Source organism: Echinops telfairi, unplaced genomic scaffold (genome assembly GCF_000313985.2).
Source record: "Echinops telfairi isolate 266 unplaced genomic scaffold, ASM31398v2 ScPeMD7_23;HRSCAF=83, whole genome shotgun sequence".
NCBI lineage: Eukaryota > Metazoa > Chordata > Mammalia > Afrosoricida > Tenrecidae > Echinops > Echinops telfairi.
Window position 1 is genome coordinate 67642833 of NW_022103920.1, and position 7230 is coordinate 67650062.

The following is a 7230-nucleotide window of genomic DNA, read 5'->3' on the forward strand; positions in this document are numbered from 1 at the left end:
TTAGCTACTCTTTGATTCAGTCTCCAAGATGCTTGTTTACCTTTCCAGATTTCATCTTGAAACTTTAGTCTGTCTCCACTCTTATTCGGGCTTGGATAGAGACTGTTTAGCCTCAGAAAAGGTAGCCGCAGAGTTGACCATTCGAAGAAGTACACATTTGAAAAGCAAAAGGGACACCAGCCACCAGCCTGTGGTTCCCATGTTGCTATGCCACTAAAAGCCTCGCCTTTCGTATTTAAAATGCCCCCATGCTCACCGACTGTGTACAGGCTCCAGTGGAGCTCACAGACTAAGACAGACTAAGAAGAAAGGCAGGGTGATATGCTTTTGAGAATTGGCCAATGAAAACCTATGGATTACAATGAGAACACTGTCCAACTCACTTGTTCTCAACAAATCATCAAGAGGGATGCATTTCTCATTCCTAATGACAGTTAAAAAAGAAAGGAAAGGAAGAAAAAGACAATTAGAAAAATAACAGAGTTTTCATGAGACATGTTTTATAACAAAAAAGTAAGAAGAGTGAAAAGGGGAAAAAAGAGCTTTATGATACAACCAATTATGTGTTGTGCAGAGTATTTGCAGTAGGAAGAAAAGAGAAAAGAGAGTGATTAATTATTTGCATCTTTTTAACAATTCTATAAACAAATGGTTGGCTCCCCAAATCCATCGACAGCTCTTTGAGAGAAAAGGCATGCAAAACTTTCATTATGGACCAGGAGAAAAACAAAAAAAGCCCAACTTTGATTACCAACAACCTCAATTGTTGAAATTATTTATAAAACATGTTATTCAACTCCCCCAAAAAACAAATGAAAAAAAATAAGAAATCCTTACGAGACAATTGTGCTCTGTCACTTGGATCATGAGGAGTCAGAATTCACCTCCAGTCAGCTAATAGTCACGTAACCATCAGGGTTATTGATATTTTTGCTGTAAGTATTGGACATTCCCTATATTGATGGTGAATGTCTGAGGCACTACAGCTCATTGGCAAAGTCATCTGATGGCCTCTATCCAACCATTTGAAGTATATACTGCTATACTCAGCAGTCCTACTTTGGAACACATCTTCAAAAAAATTCAAGCTCAATACAAATAATGCATGTACAAGAAAAATTTTCACAACAATATTTTTAGTTACAAAAATGAACAATCAGAAATCACATCAATAAAATTTAAAATAACATGTATAAAACTTCAAACAAAACCCACTGACATCAAGTCAATTCTGACATAGAGCATTCTTTCATAAGATTAAAATAAACAGGTAACAAATCTGTTTGGGAATAGATAGCCTCATCTTTCTCCTACAAAGTGGTGGGTGATTTTAAACCAGTGACCTTCCAGTTAGCAGCTCAAAGGTTACCCACCAGGGCTTCACAGATGTATAGTATACTCCTGATTTTCTAAAAGAGAAGAAAGAAAAAAACCTTTATGTATATTATATTATTTTTCAATGATAAGTATTGATTATAAATAAAATATTTTATTTATGAATATTGGTTATATACAACCAATAAATATTTATTTATCTTATTCAATTATTCAATAAAGCTTTTGAGCTCTAAATATGTGCTGGGATGAGTTCTAAGCACTGGTGTATCCTTGGAGGCATATAGTGGAAAATGAGTGAAGATTCACAATCAGGGCTGACGAGGGAAAGAGAAGAGAAATAACTCTTCATAAATCTCATATTTGCAGGTTTTGACAATTATGTATTACTTCTGAAATTGTGACATACAAAGGGGTACCGCCCCCTCTCCCCACTAAAAAAAGAGGAACAAAGCTCCACTGGGCAGAGCTTTGGTAGCAAGCACTTTTCCCACTAGGCGAGCATTCAGCAACTCACTCTGAGTTAGTGCAGGTTCTCTCTGGTCACAGTGAATTTTTTTGTAAAAGCAGTTTCATTCGAAGCTTGTTTTTTGTGATAGCTGATTTTAGAGAACTGCGTGCAGCTGTGGAATGTTGTTTCCTGCTCTGGAAAAATGCCACAGAAACTGGGGTGGTGTTGAACACAGCTTAAAAGGACAGTGCTATGGGGAAAACACAAGTGTATGAGTGGGTTTCTCGTGTTTAAAAAGGTGAAACGTCGACTGATGACAAATCTCATTCTGGACATCTGTCACCTTCTCAAAATGATGAAAATGTCAACAAAATCTGTGCGCTTATGCTCAAACACCAACAACGGGCTATTGAAGAGATGGGGAAGTTATCTGGACTATCTTGGAGCTTAGTTCAGTGAATTTTAATGGAAGATTTGGGAATGGGAAGGGTTTGTGAAATTTGTGCCTCAGGTTCTGACTGACCAGGAAAAAAAGCATCAACTGGAAACATGCCCTGCTTTGAAAGAACAGCTCCGAAGAGACCAGACTTTCTTTCAAGGTCATTACTGGTGATGAGACATGGTGCTCTTTTTATGACCCCAAACCAACATCTATGAAGCCAGTGGAAGATGCCACTGTCACCTCACCCAAAAAATTCTTGTCAAGTGAAATCAAAGATCTCATTCGGTTTTGGTGGGGTTTTTTTGTTTTTGTTTTTTTTGATGAGCTGGGGATAGCATATTTGAAGTTCCTTCCACCAGGTCAGACTGTTAAACAAGCTTTCTATTTCGAGGTCCTGAAAAGATTGCATAACAGGGAGCAGCAAAAAAGGCCTGATTTATGGCAGATGGGGGACTGCTTTGTCACAACCTTCTCAATGTGCCAGTTTTAGCAAACAACAGCTTGCCTCTCTTGTCCCACGTACCTCACTCACCTGACCTCCCCCGTGCCAACGAAGAGAGACACGAAAGGACTATGGCCTGATGACATAGAAGAGGTGAAGGAAAATCGAGGGAGGTGCTGTCAGCCATCTGAACAGATGAATTTAAAAAACATTTCCAAGAATGGAATTGCAGATTTGACAAATGTGTCAAGTGTAATGGAGAGTACTTTGAAGGTGATAAGGTTGTTTTATAAAACACAAAAATTTAAATACATAGCGTTGAAAAAAAATTCCAGTTTTTTTGGGTGTCCTCCTCATATGCCATTAAGAAGACAATTGTAAACTTTACATATGAAAGAAAAGGCCAAAAGATTACTAATCTGAAATTGCTAAATAAACTGACCACCATAACACAACTAGAAATCAGTTAAGTTGAACATAGAATCCTACCTAACTCTAAAACACCATGAGCAAGATAAATAATTGCTTTAAATTCAATTTAACACATAGAGACACAGCTGTTCATTCAGAGTAAAACAAACTTGGAGGTAAATGGACAGAGCTAGGAAGGTAACCTTTTTCACTGCCACTGTAATAAAAGTTAATGCTTAGGGTCTCATTAGTGTGGCGGTAGTCTTACAGTCTCCATTTCTTGCTTCGCATACCTGGACCTATACTGAGTAATCATGGCTTAGGGACTTGCAGTTGGCATTGATCTTGGCACCATGTATTCCTGTGTTGGTGTCTTCCAGCATGGAAAAGTGGAGATAATTGAAAACCATCAGGTCAACTAAACCACACCAAGTTATGTTGCTTTTGGAATACCTAATGATTAATTATGTGCCAAAGAAACAAGTTGCTATGAATCCCACACAAACAGATTTTGATACTAAATGTCTGACTGGAAGTAGATTTGATAATGTTTTCTAGTCTGATATAAAACACTGACACTTCATGGTGATGAATGATGCAGGCAGGCTCGAGGTTCAACTGGAATATAAGGGAAAAATAAAAAGTTTCAACCCAAGACAGCTGTTCTCTGTGGCTCTGAGAAATGAAGGAAACTGCAGAAGCCTACCTTGGGAAGACAGTTATCTATGCCATTGTCACTGCACCAGCCTGCTTAAACAACCCTCAGCATCAGGCTACCAAAAATGTTGGAGCCATCACTGGCCCTCATGTAATGAGAATCATCAGTGAGCCAGCTGCTACTGCTATTATGGCTTATACAGAAATGTTGGTGCAGAAAGAAATGTACTGATCTTTGACTCAGGAGGTGGTGTATCAGTCCTAACTATTGAAGATGGAATCTTCAAGGTAAAGTCTACAGCTGAAGACACCACTTAGGTGGAGAAGATTTTGACAACTGGAGTCACAAATGCAATCACAAAAAGGACATCAGGGAGGATAAGAGAGCAGGCCAGTACCTGGGCATCACTTATGACCATGCAAAGGGCACCTTCTCTTCCGGCACCCAGGCCAGTACAGAGACTCATTGGCTCTATGAAGGAATTGACCTCTGTATTTCCCATGCCTGATATGAAGAAGTGAATGCCGGCCTGTTCTGTAGTATCCGGGAGCCTGTGGAGAAAGCCTTTAGGGATGGCAAACTGGACAAGCAGAAATCCGTGTCCTGGTGAGTGGTTCTACTCATATTCCCTAGATGCGAAAACTTCTTCACTACTTCTTTAATAAAAAGGATTAAACAAGAGCATCGACCCTGATGAGGCTGTTGATTGTGGAACAGCTGTACAGGCGGCTATCTTATCTGGAGACAAATCTGAACAAGTTCAAGATTTGCTGCTCTGGATGTCACTTCTCTTTCCCTTGGTTTGGAAATGCTGGCGAGTCTTAACTGGTCTCATCAAGTGCAATGACCAAGGATCACAAGCTACTTGGCAAGTTTGAGCTTGTGGGCATACCTCTGGCGGGCCATGGTGGTGCTCGGATTGAAGTCACTTTGGATGTTGATGCAAATAGCATTCTTGATGTCTTTGCTCTGGGAAAGAATACTAGAAAAGAGAGCAAGATTTGCATCACTAAGGACAGGGGCTGCTTAGGTAAAGAAGCCCTGTGGTTCAGGAAGCTGAGAAGTACAGAGCTGAGGATGAGAAGCAGTGGATAGGTATTCTCTATGAATTCACTTGACTCGTGCATTTAACATGAAAGCAACAGTTGAAGATGAAAAGTTTCATGGGAAGTCCGAAAATGAAGGAAATATTCCAAAATTAATTGTGGTGATGATTGTGCCACTGTTTTCAATTTATTTAAACTACTGAAATATGAGTCTGTGAATTACCTGTAAATAAAACTGTTTCAAAATGGAGAGAGGGAGAGAGATCAAGATCAGAGGGATTCTATAGCCCCAGGAAGAAGAGCTAGGAGCAGGGCGCATCCTATGAACACTGTGAACTTCCTAGGACCAGAGAAAGGTTGGTGGAAGACACATGGGGACCTCCAAGGGCCGTTAGGCCCACAGATGTCGAAAGAAGACTAGGACTTTTCACCAGAGCCAACAGAGAGAATCCCCCGAGGGCTGACCCTCTGAATTTGGAATCAATCCTTCCACGTGCTGAGAGAATGCATTTATTTGTTCAAGCCGAAAAAGAAAAGAATCGTTTCAAGGCAAGATCAACAAGGAAAACCAACAGAAGATTCTTGACAAGTATAATGTAATTATCAGCTTGCTTGATATGAATCAGACAGCAGAGAAAGAGGAATTTGAACATCATCAGAAAGAACTGGAGAAGGTCTGCAACCCCATCTTTGTCAAGTTCACCATCTTTGTCAAGTGTGCCGGAGCCATGCCTGGAGGGACGCTGCGGCATCCTTGATGGTGGAGCTCCGCCATCTGATGGCGCCTCTCACGGACCCATCTTCAAAGAGGTTGATTAAGCCAGCAGGTGAGAACAGAAACTGCACGGTGCCACAATCAGAATCTGAAGGGTCCAGAGGTGTTGCGATTGACTAACTGTTTTTAAAAGTTAAATAGTTCTACTAAGTGTTGGTGTCTTTTCAATAATCAAATGTGAATATGTACATAGGGGGAAAGGTCAACACATTAGGCCTGTATTGTAAGTGAAAAATGCAAAGTCTCAAAATAAATCTCTGTATTTCTAACTGGCAACATAAAAAGATTAACGCTTAATACCATACACATTTAGAAATACTTGTGTTAACTCAATCCAATTACAAATTTGAGATTCTTTCATGTTGCCACCTGTGATTCTAATTTTTCTCATCTCATGAGATACCTGAAAATCATACACAACAAAGTTTAATAACTCAAAAGCTGTGCAAAGGGCAAACAAACAGCATTTGATATTGTTTGAGAATTTCATGATAAAGAAACACTGACGCGTTCAAATTGTGCTGCTGGAGAAGAATATCGAAGACACCAGGGACTGACCGAAGAACAAGCTGTCTTGGAAGAAATAGAGTGAGAATGGTCCTTGGCCGTGAGTACGAGGACACTTCAGCATGCTTGCTTCAGACGGGTCAGAAGGAGGGACCAATTGTTGGAGAGAGGCATCAGATTGGGTCAAGCAGATGGCCAGTCAACAGAGGGAGGGCCTCAGAGACATGGATTGGCACTGTAACCACAGCTATGGGTTGAAACACAACAAAAATGGGAGGATGGTACAAGTCAGGGCAATGTTTCATTTTGCTACATGCTTCAAATCTGCAACTTCCACCTCTAAAATAGCAGCCCCACCCCCACCCCCACGCCTCATCTACCAAAAACAAAAAAAAGCAATTAAATGGTCCAAGTAATCTCTCAAAAACAAACAAACAAGCAAAAAACATTTTGCCATCGAGTCAATACCAACTCATAGTGACCCCATAGGACAGTGTACAACTGTCACCTGTTGAGTTTCCAAAACTGTAGCTCTTTACAGGAGTAGAAAGCTGTGTCCTCCCGCAGAGTGACAAGTGGTTTGAAACTTATGACCTAACAGATCAAAGCCTAAAGAGTAACCACTACACCACCAGGAATCCTTAATCTGTCAAAAGATAAGAGTATAAACTGCTGTTTATAAAGCATATAAATTATATTAGGTATTATAAGGTATCTAAAGATGTTTTCAAGCATATGGGAGGATGTAAGTGGATTATATGCAAATACTATGCCATTTTATAGAAGGGATTTCAGAATCCTCTGATTTGGGTAACTGCAGAGGGTCCTGGAACCAATCCCCACTATGGGTACAGAGGGATGACTGTCTATAAGGACGTTATGATTTGAAACCAACTCGAGGGTGCCTGACAACCACAAGAGTTGTGAAATATAAGTCAGTTCAGGAAGAAACTTGCTTCTTAAATGAATAGGGAACATTAAGGCAAAAAAATTGGGGGGGATGGCTTTAATAGATACAGATTTATTCTTTCGCGGTTTAGAGACTCACAAACCAAATTCAGCGCACAGGTTAGAGGGAAAACCTTCCTCTCCTTTCTGGTGCTAGATTTCCTTGTCTCCTTTCAATATCGGGGGCCCACAGTTCCTGGGAGATCTCCAAGCCT

The 7230-nt window shown here is 40.3% G+C and overlaps 1 pseudogene; it reads left to right on the forward strand.

Moving 5' to 3' along the window:
- Positions 1-3395: 3395 nt before the first annotated feature.
- Positions 3396-5604, forward strand: LOC101660669 (annotated as a pseudogene).
- The last annotated feature ends 1626 nt before the right edge of the window (positions 5605-7230 follow it).